Below are 18,720 nucleotides of genomic sequence, written 5' to 3'. Positions count from 1 at the left end.
TCCATGAACCTTTTCCGGCAGAAATGACCACTCCTTTCCCTTGTGTATCACTGTTCTCTACTTATGCTTCCATTACAGCAACCACAATACTTCCCCACCCTTACACAGATGAGTACGACTCTCTCCTCTTAGACTTCTATGAAGTCTCATCATCTTACTAATCCATCTTACCCACAGTATCTCACAGAGTGCTAGGCACATTGAAGGTTCACCGTCAATGTTGAATGAATAAAAATATTTGTTTGCACATGAAATATGATGCCTGGTCAAAGCTCACCATGCCATTACATTGTGAGATTTATATTAATTTTACTTTATTGCATCAATGCAATTAGCAATTTTTTTCTTTACCTAACAACTGTATATGAAACTTGAAGAGATACATGCAGCTTTAGGGCAACTAAAATCAAAGCAGTGGATAGGAGTGGAAAGAAGACACTGTAGCTGACCTGCCACACCTGTTTTCACCTGGGAAAGTATTCAGTGACAATAATGAGCTATCACCACACAAGCCAAATTTGGTATGGGAGTTATGCACATATCTACCTCAGCAGTGTGATGATTCACATTTGAAGCACAATGCATACATTTTATTGTGCACAATAAAATAAACGGACAGACTAAAATTAATCTAATACAATTTGTAAAGTTTAAAAAGAAAAAAAAAGAAAAGCAAGAACATCAGCAATGGAAAACCATGACCAACTCAGGACAGTACAAACGATGCTGTGATAACAAAGCATCTCTCCCAAATTCCAAAAATGTCAGCTCTACATCTGTACATATGCAGTATTGCAAACACTACATCTGCCTTCGTGATTGTTGTTATTGCTGTTCAGTCGACCAGTTGTATCTGACCCTTTGTGACCTCCTGGCTGCCCAGGCCTCCCTGTCCCTCACCATCTCACCAAGTTTGCCCAATTTCATGTCCACTGCATCGGTGATGCCATCCAGCCATCTCATCCTCTGACGCCCTTTTCTCCTTCTGCCCCCAATCTTTCCCAGCATCAGGGACTTTTCCAATGAATCGGCTGTTTGCATCAGAAGACCAAAATAACAAAATGCCTTCTTGATTACTGGCAACCAAATGGAATTCCGAACTGATTCTGATCCTGCCTCAAAGCCACCTACACCCCCAACATTTCCACTTACTCCCGAATCTCAGCTCAAGGGAAACTTCCTTGAGAAAGCCTTCCCTAATCTCTAGGGTAGTCTATATACACCCTCAAAGACCTTTATTTCTTTCCTTGACAAAGGTTATCTTAGTTTATAATTACATATATTCAATACTCAGTTATCTTACTACTGGTTGCCTCCCTGAAGCATCTATAAACCCCAGGAGATCAGAGACCTTGCCTGGTTTCATTTATCAACTTTCCCTCAGTGACTGGTACATAGCCAGGCACTCTGCAAACATTTTGAATGCATAAGTGAATGATGAATGGATTCCTTCACCTCTTATTTGTTTATTGCCTTGTTCTAAGAACTGTACCTGATTCCTTACCAGTCTCAAGGTGGTACTCAAACCATTCCTCTTCATTATTCCCCCACCTTACCACAAGGCTCAGTCCTTATTTTCTAATCTTCTCTCCCAATCCCCTCTTCAAAACGGTTCTTAAAAGTGGCAGTTTCTATCCAACCTGAATTTCCTGAACTGTGTGGGGTCAAGGTCACGCAACATGAAAAAATGAACACAGCAAAGGAAAACATCGTGACGGGAGTAGCTATTAGGTGATTTTAAATAGTCTACACAACTCCTAAAAAAACAAAACCCATTAATTCAGTAAAAATAATTTTTTTATTTTTTTAAATTTTATTTTATTTTTAAACTTTACATAATTGTATTAGTTTTGCCAAATATCAAAATGAATCCATCACAGGTATACATGTGCTCCCCATCCTGAACCCTCCTCCCTCCTCCCTCCCCATACCATCCCTCTGGGTCGTCCCAGTGCACTAGCCCCAAGCATCCAGTAAAAATAATTTAAACCACTTCTATTTTATCACAAAGACAAAAGTGGCTTGATTTGTTGATTTTTTTCCACTTCGGAATGTTTTGTCCTTGCATAGAAAAAGCCCTGGAAAGTAGTTACTTGTGCTGGTTGTCAGCAAGCCGACTGTGTGGTCTCCCAGCCACATCATCTGGGGGTCCTTCCTAAATGACAGGGTCCTGTCTCCACAATTCTCCTCTTCAGGGTCTTGATCTGCTCCCCCCCTTCTAATCCCCTAATCCCCTCTAATTCCTTCTTCTATCCCTTCCCCTTTCCTCTTGACTACCACAAAGCTATGTCTTGAGCCCCTTCACATATATAAAAATCCACCCCATTAGGTTCCTACTAATGAAAAATCCTATGCCTGTTTCTTTGCTGGTCCTGGGTGGAGGCCACAGAAGTAATGAGAGGTGTGACTGGCAAAGCTCTGCTTTCAGGAACAGGAACTAGTGAAGTGTTAGCTTTTGGAAGTCTAGAGCATTTCAGGAAATTTCCTTCATAAATTTTCATTCTACCAGACTACTTAAATTGCATTTGGAAAGTCCAGTTTAAGGAAGATAACTGGTAGTATAAAATTCTTCAGGGATCCTTCCCCAAAGCTCCTTTCTTCAAATCTCTGGGGGAGTTAAGGCAAGTAAAAGAAATGTCCTCTTGGCAGTGGACTCACTACCCCAAGGGCTACTCTGGTGAAAGAGACGTTTAAAGAGAGCAGGGGTGGGGCCAGCAAGGAACCCTAGAGATTAAGGGATTCGGGCGGTGGCGGTGACGTCATTTTCTTTGGATACTTTTTTAGGCAGGAGGTGAGATAAAGAATCAAAAGGAGGGGACGGAAGAAGTAGGGTGGAAAAAGATATGGGTTAAAAAACAAGGGGGTATAAGTAGACACAAATGCTAGTATAGGAATATCTCTTGAAGTTATATATTTTTTTATAAACCATGTATTGAAACTACAATTTTAAAAAATAAATAGTAAAAGACTATCAAACTGGTACTTCTTTTTTCTTCCTAAGAAATATGGTGTATGGTGAAAAGGCCTGGGGACTGACACCTTAATTGGGGTCAGTGAGGCTAGGTCCCCAAGGCAGCTGGAAGCTTGGGCCAAGTATCCTGAGAGGGGACTCATGGCCCATGAGGATGGATTCTGACACAGTACCCTTCCATATGCATATACTCCAGAAAACTGCCGGTTCCCTGTTGCCACACGGACAGGGAATACTTTCTGACCATGGTCACAGGCAGAAACAAGGCGGAGGCAGAAGACGGCACCCCACAGCCGCGTCTTGGTACGCACGCACTCCCGTATATCTAAGAGGGTGACCCACTGCCGCTTCTGAGGAGCGGTAAGCCTTGGGTCCTGTAAGCTGGACCCTGACGTCCCCCGTGCCCTACGCTCAGCGTCCCCAGGGCTGAGCTGGTCCAGCTTGCGCCCTTCGCTTAGCCCCCTGCCCGCGACCCCCAGATCCTCCATTCCGCCTCCCCACCCGGGCCCTTTCTGCCCGCCCTCCTCGCGGTCGGTGGTCCTACCTGGCGTCCCGGCTCGGGCTCCCTCACTCCGGGCAGCGCCGGCCCGTCGGCCGTGGGTCTCCACGAGGCGCGCTCAAGACGGCCCGTGGGGCCCACTCGCGATGGCAAGGTCACTGGCTCGGAGAGGCGCCAGTCCTCGGGTCCTGCCGAAGCAGCCCCCGCAGACCCTCTGGACCGCCGCCGCGGCCCCTGCCTCGGAGCTCCGCCCCTCTGGCGCCCGCCCCCTGGGGGTCCCCAACTGCAGAGCCCAGCTCTGCTCCACTCCTCTGGCGGGGTGCTCGCTAACCCTCCACCCGGCAGCCCTGGTTCCCTCACCGGCTTCCCAGTCGTGCTGAGCTGAGTCCCCGGGACCCTGGCGCCGAGGACCGCGCGTCGGGTCTGGTTCTCCCGGCCACGGGCCACGCTCTCGCCTCCTGTGCTGTTCTTTCCGGTGCTACCTTGGGGTTCTCGGACCCCAGATCCAGCTCCTCAGGTCGGAAAGAACCCCTCTTCCCTCCTTCTCCTTGGAGATGCAGAGAAGTTTAAGAGGTTGGGGGCTTACGACTCTGCCAACCTTCTCTGTACTAGAGTGGGGAACTTTTTTTTTTTCCGATGAAAGGCCGGAGAGTCAAGGTAAAATAAATACAAATCGTGGACCAAAATTCTTACTCATTCTGCAGGACTCAGTTCTAAGCTGCAGAAACTCCTCGGTGTTTGCAGGCAGCTCCCTCCTTCCACTCTCTTGCGCAAAAGGGCACTTCGGTCCTCCCTAGGCGGAGGCAGACAGACACCTGTTGGGTGTAATTTCCTCTCCCCGACCTGACCGTGAGCTCCTAGGAGACCGCGACCAGCCGCCCCTGCTCATTCCTGTCTCCTTCACTGGCATGGCACCTGCCACCTATCAGGGGCGTGAATACTTTATAAGTAAGTGGAAAATTAATTTCTTTTGTAGAAAGCCAGTTATTTCCTTTTATCCTCAGATAACACATACTGTTTTACGTGAGCAATTTGCTAGTCTCTATAAAGAGCCACAAGAGTTGTTATCCTCTTTGATGCAGAGGATGCATTAATTCCATTCTTGGGGAATTTTCCAGAACAAAAGATACTTATGTGTAGATGTTCATAGCAGGATCTTTTTTTACAGAATGTCATAATTTTAAAAAACCACAAAAGCAAGAAACAAAGCCAACCTTGTCAACAATAGGAAATTGGTAAAATAAAATACTTTCATATTTTGGGGTAACTTAATGAGCTATAATATAGTCGTTAAAATGATAAACATCAAGGCAGGAGTGCCTCAAAATGTTTTTAGAACAAGGAGGGAGTATTTATTTACTTATAAAGCTAAAAAAAAAAAAGGAAAATATGAAGCAATGTGATAAAGTGTTTACAAAATAACATTAAGCCAAAAGAGTAAAAAATTGCATAGTTACCATGCTTAAAAATGTCAAGTAAAGAAAAATGCAGATTTTTTTTCTCAGTAGACTGGGGTTAACACTTACCTTAAGGGATTCTTGGAGCATTAAATGAGGTATTGGAGAAAATTACCTGATACTCAGCAAAAAGTTTTCTTTTTCCTGCTCCAAAGGGACAGACACTCATGCCTAGAGTCACAAATACATTGTCATCCTAGCTCAGTTCTGCTGGTTTGACCTCCTTCCGTTCAAATGTAGGGTGAGAGAAGGAGTTGAACAAATGTGGAAGCGCCAGGTTAAAGTGAAAGGCAGAATCCAGTTAATAAGAATAAACGCCAAGTCCTGCCTCAGGCCCAAATCTCCAGCAGTACAAGTTCACAATGGGGGATTTGGCTCAGCAGCAGTCCACATCAAAATATCTTAGAGATTTTAGTTGACTACCAGCACAGCCTGGTCAGTGCCCAAAGGAGGAATTAATTCAGCCCCAAGCTGAATGACACTGCAGTCTTAGCCTGAATTTATACTCTTCAGTCATCAACTTACAACCAGAGCAAAACGTTCAAATATCCTTAAGAAAATCACTCTGAAGAGCTAGAGTTACTTCCACTTTAAAGACGAAGAAACTGGTTAAGGTGTTTAGAATTGGGCAGCTAGGAAGTGGCAGAACTGTGACCTGAATCTGATCAGGGTGAACACTGTCCAGGTGCTTTGCTAGTGGGTCCTCGTCTGTACACCTCCCATCAGAGGTATAGGCAATGCTTTTGAGTGGTACATAGACAATGATGTTAAATAACAGTGGATCACATGGTGAAAAAAGTTATGCTGTCTTTAATTCTGTTCAACCTATAGATGTTAAGACTTTGCTGACAAAGGTCCATCTTGTCAAAGCTATGGTTTTTACAGTAGTCATGTATGGACGTAAAAGTTGGACTATAAAGAAAGCTGAGTGCCAAAGAATTGATGCTTTTCAACTGTGGTGTTGGAGAAGACTCTTGAGAGTCTCTTGGACTGCAAGGAGATCCAACCAGTCAATCCTAAAGGAAATCATTCCTGGATATTCATTGGAAGGACTGATGCTGAAACTGAAACTCCAATATTTTGGTCACCTGATAGAAAGAACTGACTCATTGGAAAAGACCCTGATGCTGGGGAAGATTGAAGGCAGGAGGAGATGAAAGCAGGGGATGACAGAGGATGAGATGGTTGGATGGCATCACCGACTCGATGGACATGAGTTTGAGCAAGCTCTGGGAGTTGGTGATGGACAGGGAAGCCTGGTGTGCTGCAGTCCATGGGGTCGCAAAGAGTTAGACACGACTGAGCAACTGAACTGACTGATAGATGTTAAGAAAAAGGTATCATTCTATGGTGCTCTTTGGGATTTATCCTTGAAGGGAGTTAATGTAATTTACTCCAAAATCAAGTCTCTTCAGTGACCAGATCCCTGGGAAGCTGATTTTAAAAAATGTCATATTCTCTGGTTGGCAGCTTCTAGCCTATTTGGTGTTTGACTTCCCACAGTATTATTCATAACAAACAGGCATCTAACCTCTGCTTCAACCCGCAGAGTGAGGGGGATGTGGTTAACACCCTTAAGGGAGCCCTTTTGAATCTTCCTAGACAGCTAGTCAGAAAGTTCTCGTTTGCTTTGAACTGAAACTTGCCTCACCACACCTTGCATCCACTGATTATAACAGAGTATAAGGCATTACTTCCCAAATGTCGGGCACTTATGTACCACCTCCACGTTCTGCCCTTTTTACCATATCTATTACTGGTTCATTTAGCTCCTTAATATCTTCCTTTCAAATTACCCAATTTTCTTAGCCAAGTAATTTCACCTTAATTGGAAACTACATCACTCTGTAAGTGAGAAAGATACACCAATTAGAAAGTAGCAGCATCAGAAGGAAGAAAGAGTGATGTTAATTTCTGCTTCAGAACTGATGCTTGGCAAAAGTGTTGATCCTGAGGCAAGCTCTCTCTTTATTAGAACAAATTAGCAAATGTTTGGGAGAGAATGGATACACGTATATATAGTATAGCTGAGTCCCTTCACTATTCACCTGAAACTATCACATTCTTTGTTAACCAGCTATACCCCAATACAAAATTTAAAAAAAAATTGTTTTAATACATGGGAAGTGAAAAAGGTCAATAGCAGTTTAAAAATTACCTTAGTGTAGGAAATTTGCTTTGCAGCCATTTAGCCTAAAATTTATAGTGTACAGACCATGTTCCGCCTGCCTTAGAGTTCTAGAATATTTTGCACATGACCTATCTTAGAGGTCACCTGGGTCTATCACCTCAAAGGGCAGAGATCCTCTTAGGAGCTTCTTTGGCAGGTCAGTTGGAGAAAGAAGAACTTTCAGAAGTCCCCATCAAGGAATAATGGCTTCCACTTGGATAACTGCATTAAAGGAAAGCTCAACCAGTTGTCAGCTCTTTGGCTAGGAAGTTCTTTCCTGAGGCATTAGTGATGCCTTTCTTTCTCTCACGTTCCACGTCCAGTCTGTCTGCAAGTCTGTTGACTCTGATTTCCAAATACATCCAGAGGCATCTTATTTTCTCTACCTCCATCACTACCAGTTCCTCTAAGCCAGCGTTATCTTATCCTTAGAAAACCTTCTAACTGGTCCGGCATCCACCCTTGCCAAGATCTCTGTTCTTCACATGGTATCTGGACTGATTGATAGATTTAAAACAACTTGGATATGTCATTTCTCTGCTCAAAACTTTGTGTGCAATGGCTTCCTGTCTCATTCAGAGTAAAGCCTAGTAAAATCCATGCTCCATGGAAACCAGCATTATCTGGTTCCTGGCTATTTCTTTGACATCATCCCCTACAGTCTTTCTTGGCTCCACACACACTGGTTCCTTTACTAGTTTTTGAATGTGCCCAGCACATTCTGCCTTGAAGTCTCAGCATTTTCTCAGCCTGAAATACTCTTCTCTCTCACTTCTTTTCTCTCTAAGCATTACCTTTGCAGAGATGCCTTCCTTTGGGATTCTTATCCTTTAAAAGCAGAGCCTCTCTTCCATCCCACTTTATCACTATTTTTTATCCTGATTTACTATTTTTAAAAGATGTTATAAACTTTACTCATGGTTTGAGAGCAGTAAATTTGGGGTCATAGAGAGGTTAGAGCAAATCATAGCACAAAAAACAACTTAAAAATGAATATTAAATACTCTATTCTTTAAAAACACTTAAGGAATTCAGCTACTGTGAATTTCTTGTTGGCTGTCTTTCCTCCTCGGTTCCCAGTCTCCTGTTTCACTACTGTTGGGTTTTCTCACAGTCTCACTGGTAGCCCAAATTCTTTTAGTATTCTAGTCCCTCTCAGGATGCTCTAAAAACTTGAGTGGGTCCTATCTCTTTTGCTCGTTTTTGTTTTAATTAACTAATTTCATTAAAGTGTAACATATGTTTAGAAATATGTACAATTTGACCAGTGCTCATACACTTTTCCATTCTCTAAACCCTGCAGAGAGTAATCACTAGCCTGACCTTTAACACCATATATTATTTATATTTCTACTAATGGGATCATCCTGTAAATACTCATTTATGTCTAGCTTCTTTCACTCAACAATTTGTGAGCTTCAACCATACTGTGCTTTTTTATTGCTGTGTACTATTCCATTGTGTGAACATGTCACAATTTATTGATTCATTTTACTGTTGATGGGCATTTGAATTGCTCTCAGTTTTGAGCTATTACTAATAATGCTGCCATGAAATTTTTTTAATATCAATAGAAATGTTTAATGTACAAGTACAAGAAGAGTTTTATAATAAAAAGATTTCCATCCAGTGATAATTTATCTTTCATTTGACATCTCTAAACCATTGCTATTGCTATGTTTGGAAATATTTATGTAACTGAATTGATATAAATAATCCAAAGGAATGCTATTTTTGATGTACAAGTGAATTTTCCTCTTAAGTTACCTTGGATAGTATTGGGTGCATTGCTTTTTATTTTTAATTGGAGGATAATTGCTTTCCAAAGGTATGACAAATCTAGATAGTGTATTAAAAAGCAGAGACATCATTTTGCTAACAAAGGTCTGTATAGTCAAAGCTATGGTTTTTTCCAGTAGTCACATACAGATGTGAGAGTTGGACTGTAAAGAAGTTTGAAAGCCAAAGAATTGATACTTTTGAATTGTGGTGTTGGAGAAGACTCTTGGGAGTCCCTTGAACTGCAATGAGATCAAACCAGTCAACTCTGAAGGAAATCAATTCTGAATATTCTTTGGAAGGATTGATGCTGAAGCTGAAGCTCTGATATTTTGGCCACTTGAATTGAAGAGCTGACTCACTGGAAAAGACCCTGATGTTGGGAAAGATTGAGGGCAGGAGGAGAAGGGGGCAACAGAGGATGAGATGGTCAGATAGCATCACCAACTCAATGGACATGAGTTTGAGCAAACTCTGCTGCTGCTGCTAAGTTGCTTCAGTCATGTCTGACTCTGTGCGACCCCATAGACGGCAGCCCACCAGGCTCCCCCATCTCTGGGATTCTCCAGGCAAGAACACTGGAGTGGGTTGCCGTTTCCTTCTCCAATGCATGAAAGTGAAAAGGGAAAGTGAAGTCGCTCAGTCCTGTCTGACTCTTATCGACCCCATGGACTGCAGTCTACCAGGCTCCTCTGTCCATGGGATTTTCCAGGCAAGAGTACTGGAGTGGGGTGCCATTACCTTCTCCTAAAACAACATGAATCAGCTGTAAATATACATATGAAATTCTTGTTTATATCTCTTCTGTTGAGCAATATATAGGAATAGAATTACTTGGTTAAAAGATTTGCATATGTTTAGTACTAGAAAATATTGCCAAAGAATTTTCCAGAGTGGTGACACCAATTTATATTTCCACCAGTAGTAAATGAGAATCTTACTTATCTCCTTTCTAACACTTGGTATAATCTTTTTGAAAAAATCACTCTTTTGTATATAAAATGATGTCTCTTTGTAGTTTTAATTTGCATTTCCCTGATAACCACAGAAGTTGTACATTTCATATGTTTACTGACTATTTAGATATTCTTTTTAGTGAGGTGTCTATATCTCCCTTCCCTCTTTTAAAAATTGGGTTATGTCTTTTTCCTTATGTATATATATTTTTCTGATATTCTGGGCTTATATTCTAGGCTTTTTGTCAATTACTGATATTAAAAATATCTTTTTCAATTCTGTGGTTTGCCTTTTCACTCTAGATTGTGTCTGACTGGCCTATTTATCTATTCTTTTGCCAAAACACCCCACTGTCTTATTTATCATGGCTTTATAATCTCATACAGTAAGTTCTCTAACTTTATTTTTGTTTAAGATCATCTTGGCTACCCTTGGGCCTTTGTGTTTCCATATGCATTTTTAGAATCAGCTTGTCAACACACACACATACACATACACACACACACACACACACTGATTTTTCATTGGGATTCCATTAAATCTCTAGGACAATTTTGGAGAAAACTGACATTGTTAAAATATTTAAATTTCTAATCCACAAATACTTTTTCTTCCACTTTAAGTTTTAATTTCTCTCATAAATAATTACAGTATTTTGTGTATAAGTCATGCACATATTTTGCTAGATTATGCCTAGGTATTTGGTACTTTTTGTTGCAATTGTATTTGGCATCCTTTTAAAACTGTATTCTTAATTGTTGTTGATACCTTGTTATATTTAACTTCTTAGGATACATCACCTCATCACCTGATATACTGTGTATTTATGTCATTGTTTATCTCTCTAAAAATATAAATTATGTGAGGATAGATAATTTTGACCATTTTGATCACTTCTTTATGCCCAGTACCGTAACAGTGCCTAACACATAATAGACTTCATATGTGTTTATTGATTTGGATCAACTTATATTGAGCTGAAATCTTCTTGCAACTCATACTTCCTTCCTCCAGAACAATACGGAATAACTTCCTTCCTCTTGTTTATGATGGGTCATCATCTATACCCAGCACTATTCCCTTCCCAAAGCCAAGTGCCTCAGTTCTTTCAGCAGTTTCTCATGACACAGCTTTTAAAGACTCGCTCATTAAATTCTCTCTCTCCCCTTAGTGCATGCTCTGGTTTGCCAATATTTGTTTTTAGTCTGGGCTCCCTGAATTGATCTGATCTATATATGTGGCAGAGAAGGCAATGGCACCCAACTCCAGTACTCTTGCCTGGCAAACCCCATGGATGGAGGAGCCTGGTGGGCTGCAGTCCATGGGGTCGCTAAGAGTCAGACACGACTGAGCGACTTCACTTTCCCTTTTCACTTTCATGCACTGGAGAACGAAATGGCAACCCACTCCAGTGTTCTTGCCTGGAGAATCCCAGGGATGGGGGAGCCTGGTGGGCTGCTGTCTATGGGGTCGCACACGACTGAAGTGACTTAGCAGCATATATGTGGTAAATTTAGACTATTACTTGCTTGAGCTGGATCATTTTTATTTGCTGTCACAATATTGATGCATAGTAAAATTGTGGTCAAATGGTATCCCCCAGCTTGTATTTTTGAAATAAAACTCAATTATTTTAATAAATATGAAGAACTATTGCCAGAAGTGCTTACACACTGAAGCTAAAAAAGTTTAAGCTTTAGGGTCTTCTATTTGTATGACCCCTGTGAATGTAGGGAGAAGTTGGGAGTCGGATAAAAAGATTTAGCTCCAAGGCTGGGGTGATTTCTTTATCATGCTAGTAAATATTCACTTTTTATTTTATTTCTTTATTTTTCTGCATTCACAATTTTTTAAATTAAAGAAGCCCTTCCAAATTCTATAGGCTTCAGGCCCCACAAAACCTGCATCTGCTCCCATTAAACTTTAGCCTAGCATTCCAGTTCATTGAGATCATTTTGAGTCTTAATCCTATCATCAATCATATTACTAAACTCTTACGTATCTAGAAAATTTGATAAACAGGTCCTCTTTTATATTATTTTAGTAACTTAAAATCTACAAACCTAGACAGTGTTAAAGACCAGGCCCTGCAGCTCTTTACTTATTTACAGCTTTGGGTGAATACCAATCTCTTTACCAACCCTCTGTAGATATCTAGTATATACTTGCTCAATCAGCTGCAGAATTTCTGACCCTATTATTATCTAGCTCTTATTTTACCATACAAGTGACATTAATATCATGAGAAACTTGCCAACAAGGAATCTAATACCATCCTTCTTGTTATAATCCTAGTTATTCTGTAAAAACAGAAATAACATTCATTTAGTTCAACTTGGTAAACTCCACGACTCTTTATTCTAAATACTAAAAAGAAAAATTTTAATTAAAAAAAATTTTTTGCTTGAATTCAGCACCCTACCTTGTTTGTCTTTGTGTCCAGAATCCATTTGTTGCCCATTATTTGAAAATAAGGAGATTATTTGCCTTCTTTATCTATCCTTTATGGTTTCTCAGTGTTGCATACAGGGACTTTTGGATTATACCCTTAATTTTTCTACTTCATGAGAATGAGGTTTTCTGGAATTTGAGGAGTCAACCTGTTCATAGGGGTTTGGTGTCTTTATTATCTTTCTATCTACCTCAGACCTTTCTTTCTAATGTTAATTCTTCCCTTTTCTATTGGAAGTCCATTTTGATTAATTGAGAAGATAGAAGCAAACAGATCTAGAATAGTTTTGGCTTTTCTGCACCAGTTAACAACTACTTAGGCATTCTCTTGGAGGAAATTTAGTTTTCCTCTCTTTGCTCCAGTCCCAACAGAGCGTCTTTCTTGAGCCACAATCCTTTAGGAATATTAGAATTGCTAAACTTTTCAAATTTACCAGGTTCTATTGTCCTAACCCAACCTTTTGCCACAGTTTCTCATGACTCAGCACTGACAGCCTTGCTATAAATTATTTTTGAACTAGCTATTCAATTCCTTTTTCATAAAGAGTTTTAATCTCATTGGGAAAAAGAGACCACACTCATGCAAGTATCAGAGAATTAGGAAAAACCCCCACACAATGAAGTCTTTTGTTTAGCGGAACTGGCAAGAGTCCTAGGACAGACAGACTCCTCTCTTCAAAGAAGTATAATTTGCAATTTCAGACAGCTCTGTCTGGACCCAAGCTGTTGACCATCACTCTTCTCTAGCTTCCATACCTGTAAGAACATTCCTTCACCTTCCTAACTCCAGGTACTAGTCTTGATGTCACCTGTAATAATATAGGGATAAGTTGGGCCAGTGGTAGATGTGCTGAAGAGAATATACACTCTTTCCTGACCTCTGCTTCTCTTTCCTCCCTCTGATTCCACCTTTGCTTTTGTCTTTTCTCTCAAGTTTCCTCCTTTTACAGCTTGGAGGAGAAGGGGGAGGAATGGAACTGAGCCAAAGAAGCAATTTGCAAGTTTTCTTCATCCAACTTTATGGTGGCATCAAAGGAGAGCTAGCAGATAACTTTTAAAAAATCATTAGAGGAAAAATAACCTCAGATATGCAGATGACACCATCCTTATGGCAGAAAGTGAAGAGGAACTAAAAAGCCTCTTGATGAAAGTGAAAGTGGAGAGTGAAAAAGTTGGCTTAAAGCTCAACATTCAGAAAACGAAGATCACGGCATCTTGTCCCATCACTTCATGGGAAATAGATGGGGAAACAGTGGAAACAGTGGGTGACTTTATTTTTGGGGCTCCAAAATCACTGCAGATGGTGACTGCAGCCATGAAATTAAAAGACACTTACTCCTTGGGAAAAGTTATGACCAACCTAGATAGCATATTCAAAAGCAGAGACATTACTTTGCCAACAAAGGTCCATCTAGTCAAGGCTATGGTTTTTCCAGTGGTCATGTATGGATGTGAGAGTTGGACTGTGAAGAAGGCTGAGCACCGAATAATTGATGCTTTTGAACTGTGGTATTGGAGAAGACTCTTGAGAGTCCCTTGGACTGCAAGGAGATCCAACCAGTCCATTCTGAAGGAGATTAGCCTTGGGTGTTCTTTGGAAGGAATAATGCTAAAGCTGAAACTCCAGTATTTTGGCCACCTCATGCGAAGAGTTGACTCACTGGAAAAGACTCTGATGCTGGGAGGGATTGGGGGCAGGAGGAGAAGTGGACGACAGAGGATGAGATGGCTGGATGGCATCACTGACTCAATGGATGTGAGTCTGAGTGAACTCCAGGAGTTGGTGATGGACAGGGAGGCCTGGCGTGCTGCGATTCATGGGGTCGCAAAGAGTCAGACACGACTGAGGGACTGAACTGAACTGAGAGGGAAAAAAAGTGAACAAAGAAAACTTGATCAAGAAACAAAAAGCAGAAAATAGAAAAACAAGACCCAAGAAGAATCACAGTAAATAGAGAACATAGAAGAACATGACTGGAATAGATTCAACACATTACTAATCATAATAAATTATTAAAAGGAAGAAAACTGCAAGTATAGTTTAAAAGAATCCAGCTATATATGTTGTTTCAAAAGACACACCAAAAATAAAATAACACAAGAATATTTAAAATTATCGAATTAAAAATATATCTGATAAAAAGACTCATAGACTTAGAAAATGAACTTATGGTTGCCATGGTGGTGGTGGGGAAGGGCCAGTTATGGGGTTTGTGATGGTCATATACACACTGCTATATTTAAAGTGTATAACCAACAAGGACCTACTGTATAGCACATGGAACTCTGCTCAATGTTATGTGTCACCGGGGATGGGAGGGGAGTTTGGGGGAGAATGGATACATGTATATATATATGGCTGAGTCCCTTCCCTGTTCACCTGAACTATTGCAACATTGTTAATTGGCTATCAGATCAGATCAGTGGCTCAGTCGTGTCCCACTCTGTGACCCTATGAATCGCAGCATGCCAGGCCTCCCTGGCGTAAATACAAAGTAAAAAGTTAAAAAAAAAAAAGAGGAAAAACACTAAATTTTAAAGTATATATATATATCTGCTAAGTGCTTACAAAAAGAATATTAGTAACAGAAAAGGCTGAATTAAAAGCAAAAAGCATCAAATGGAAAAATTTTTACATTTTGTAGAAAGTATAATCCATCAAGAAGACAGGGAAATTTTCAATTCTTATGCATCTATCAAGTTAATTTTGAAATAATCTTGTGGGTGTTTTTTACAACCTTAGGTATAAAAATTAAAATCAAAACAAAGTTTTTTTGTAAGTGAACTTAATTTTTGTTTCAAGTGTTCATGCTTCTAGATAGCAGAAATGTAATCTTATTCAGTTTAGGCTAATGTCAGTGAGTTCAGATTTTCCATATTCCATTTACACTACCTTACAAATTCTTGGAGTTAAATTTGTGTTTCAGGGGACATACTTAATGCTGGGGTAGTGGAACATTATTTTCTGTCTATTCTAGCATCTGCTGAGATGCTTATTCCTGATTGTTTTCTGATCATTAGTCCATGCAGATTAGCGAGGCAGTATTTTTATCCTCATTTCAAGGCCTTTTCAGATCTGACTCTCTCTTGGTTACTTCCATGTCCCTCTTGGAAAAATGTTGGAAGCTCCTATTGTATGAAACATTTGCCTGGTCAGTGAATGCAACTGTCTCTACTCCACAGCTTCCATTCCATATTTCATGCTGGAGAACTTTGAGTTTTTGCCACTTCTTCAAGGTTCACCCAGGAAGCAAAATGCAGACCTTTCTGACCTTAGATTCTTCAACTCTGTCTGGAGTTTTTAGTGTGTCCTCTAACCAAAGGAAGTTAGCCCAGAGTAGGGAGTGGTAAGGAAGCTGGTCAGTTTCTCAAGGAGGCACATCAGTCTCCAACTTCCTTAATTCCTTTCCAGTCTCCTGATCCTAGCCTGAGGAACACTAATCTAGTCTGAGGTAGTAAAAGCTAGCCATTGTAACATCAGGAATTCTTGCAAATTTATTTTATGACATTGGGTTGCTAATTCATCACGATTTAGACCTTTGAAACCCAAGCATGTGCAACTCAAAAGTTTTTGACTGATATTGGACTTCCTTTGCTTCTGTTTTTCTGTAGTAGCCTTCCTCACTCAAAGAAATGAATGATTCAAAGTCTAGTTTGAACTACATATAAAGTAGATAGCTAATAATAAGGACCTACTGTAGATAGCACAAGGAACTCTTCTCAATTCTCTGTATGCATAAAACTTTGTAGTCAATAGAGAATATTAATTCCTTTTAGTCATTTCTAGAACATATTTTTTAAGTTAACCATGTATTAAATCACAAAAGACTCTGATGCTGGGAGGGATTGAGGGCAGGAGGAAAAGGGGGCGACAGAGGATGAGATGGCTGGATGGCATCACTGACTCGATGGACGTGAGTTTGAGTGAACTCCGGGAGTTGGTGATGGACATGGAGGCCTGGTGTGCTGCAATTCTTGGGTTGCAAAGAGTCGGACACGACTGAGTGACTGAACTGAACTGAACTGAAATCATATAAAAAAAAATCTCAACATTCTCCAAAGTAGACCTCATAAAAACCACATTTCTTAAGTATAATAAAATAATGAAATACACAGACATTTAAATTCTCTATAGTTGGATATTTTTTAATCTTTTTATTTGAAGTATGGTTGATTTACAGGGTTGTGTTAGTTTCAGGGTTACAGCAAAGTGATTCAGTTATACACATATAATATATGTATATTTTTTCAGATTCTTTTCCCTTATAGGTTATTTAAAAATTGGGTATAGTTCTCTGTGCTATATAGTAGGTCTTTGTTGGTTTTCTATTTTACATATAGTAGTGTCTCATATCTGGAGGAGGGCATGGCATCCCACTTCAGTATTCTTACCTGGAGAATCCCTATGGACAGAGGAGGCTGGTGGGCTACAGTCTGTGGGTTGCAAAGAGTCAGCCATGACTGAGGGACTAAGCATAGCACATAGAAATCCAGCACAGTGTCTCATATAGTAGCGTCTACAGTTGGACATTAACAAAAATTATTCTAAATAAAACTTAGGTTAAAGAAGAAGCAAAAATGGACATTATAGATTATTTAGCAGTAAGTAGAACATACAAAAACCTGTTGAATTTAGCCAAAGCATTATTCAGACAAAAGTGTATAATCTTAAATTTTCTTCTTGGGAAGAAAATAAAAGCTAAACATAAAGTAGCTAAACATTTAAGTCCATAAAAGGACAGTAAATTCTCTAAAAATGTAGAAGACAGGAATTAATAGATGTTGAAAACGGAAATGAACAAAATACAAACATACAAAAAGAAATCCAGTGCTTCAGTTAAATCAGATACTATTTTTTCTGGAGAAAACCAATATAATAGATAAATGTGGTCAATCAAAATAAGACCAAAAAAATCACAAACTTGTTAGAAACAAAAAAGAACACATAACTACAGTGGTTTAAGGAAAATCATTATATCAATATATTTGACAATATAGATAAAATGGAAAAATTAGTAGGAAAACGTAAATGATCACAATCAAGCTCTTGACTTCTAGAATGACAGAGTAAGAGCTCCTGAAAATCTCTTCCATAAAAGCAATTGGAACACTGGCAAAAATGGAGAAGGCCAGGTTTTTAAAAATTCTGGAAATTCACTACTGTCGAATAACAATCAGAAGAGTGCTTACTTAAGAAAACTTTCTGAACCTTAATTGGAATGGCAAATCTTGTGGCATTTTACCTTGCCTTGATCCTGTCTCCCTCTCCTCACCTGTGCCTTACACAGCTTTTTGAGCGAAGAGTCATGCAATTATGGTAGCTGTGAAAATCAGCAACCTAGGAGCTATTGAGTGAATAAAAAGAGTTTGGAACTCCCCAAAACCCTATTTCTAGAGAATAATCACCATTTTACATGCCCAGTAACTTGTTTAAAGGCCCCATTCTCAGGGATTTCTTTTTTATTTTTTTAACCTCACTCTGAGCTCATCCCTAGTTCTGGCTTCTGGACATTTGTTGAAAACAATCAGCAGTAATTAACATTATAGCTGCCTGATGTGGTATTACCAGCCAAGGCTAAGAAGAAGTTGAAAAACTTTTAAAAAGATGAGGAGTAGGATGTCACAGGGAACTTTAAAAAGTTGCGACATATGTGGAATCTAGAGGGTTGCATCTATGTGCAGAGCTATGCATATGCTCAGGAAAGATCTGTGAAGGCTTTAACTTCTCATTTCTGGGCTTGAGACTCTGTACAAACAGGAAGCAAAGGCTAAAACAGAGTTGTAAACTGCCCTTGGGAGCATTGAAGGCATGCCCCAACACTCAAAGTCCTTCAGCAAAGGCTGAGAGCCATTTAAGGAAATCCCTGTCCAGTCATAAACTGACACTAAACTAACTGAGCAGAGATTTCAGTGGCTGCACACCACAAAGAATACAGACTTTACAGACCAGGAATGTTAGCAAACAAACAATACTTATCAGCAACAACAAACTTTGCAAGGAGCAGGATTTGATTTCCAGAATTTACACACTATGTCTTCTTAAATGTTCAGTTCTCAATAACAACAAAAAATATATAAGATATACAAAGAAACAGGAAAGTAAGGTCCATACAAACAAAAAAAAGCAGTCAATGGAAATTGTCCCTGAGGAAGCCAAGACATTGGACTTCTTAGACAAAGATTTTTTAAAAATTAGCTATTTTATACATGTTAAGAGAACTAAAGGAACCCATGTCTGAATAAAATTTGAGTTGTGTCTTCTCAAATAGAGAATATCAATAAGGAAATAAAATTGTGAAAAGAAACAAATAGAAATTCTGTCACTTAAAAGTAAAATAATTGAACTAAATTTGTTAGTGGATAGACGCAACAACATATTTAAACTGGCAGAAGAAAGAATCAGCAAACTCAGAGACAGATTAATTGAAATTATTTA

General features: G+C 39.7%; 1 protein-coding gene and 1 long non-coding RNA gene across 4 annotated transcripts in view; one reads left to right on the top strand and one right to left on the bottom strand.

Moving 5' to 3' along the window:
• CASR (calcium sensing receptor) overlaps nt 1–4,379 on the bottom strand; it is an 88,956-nt gene extending 84,577 nt beyond the window's left edge. Inside the window, exon 1 of one of the 3 annotated variants that reach the window (XM_061404361.1) lies at nt 3,831–4,379. The gene's annotated coding sequence lies outside the window, so the exon portion shown is untranslated. Of the gene's footprint in view, nt 1–3,515; nt 3,808–3,830 lie in introns of those variants that run through there. The other 2 variants (XM_061404512.1, XM_061404434.1) reach the window with 2 other exon arrangements.
• The window catches only part of LOC133240339 (uncharacterized), a 213,518-nt gene that overhangs the window by 96,042 nt on the left and 98,756 nt on the right, over nt 1–18,720 (top strand). The gene's annotated exons all lie outside the window — the stretch shown is intronic.

The sequence above is a fragment of the Bos javanicus genome, chromosome 1, assembly GCF_032452875.1.
Source record: "Bos javanicus breed banteng chromosome 1, ARS-OSU_banteng_1.0, whole genome shotgun sequence".
NCBI lineage: Eukaryota > Metazoa > Chordata > Mammalia > Artiodactyla > Bovidae > Bos > Bos javanicus.
The sequence above is the reverse complement of the archived record's forward strand: the minus strand, read 5'-3'. Positions and strand labels throughout refer to the sequence as shown.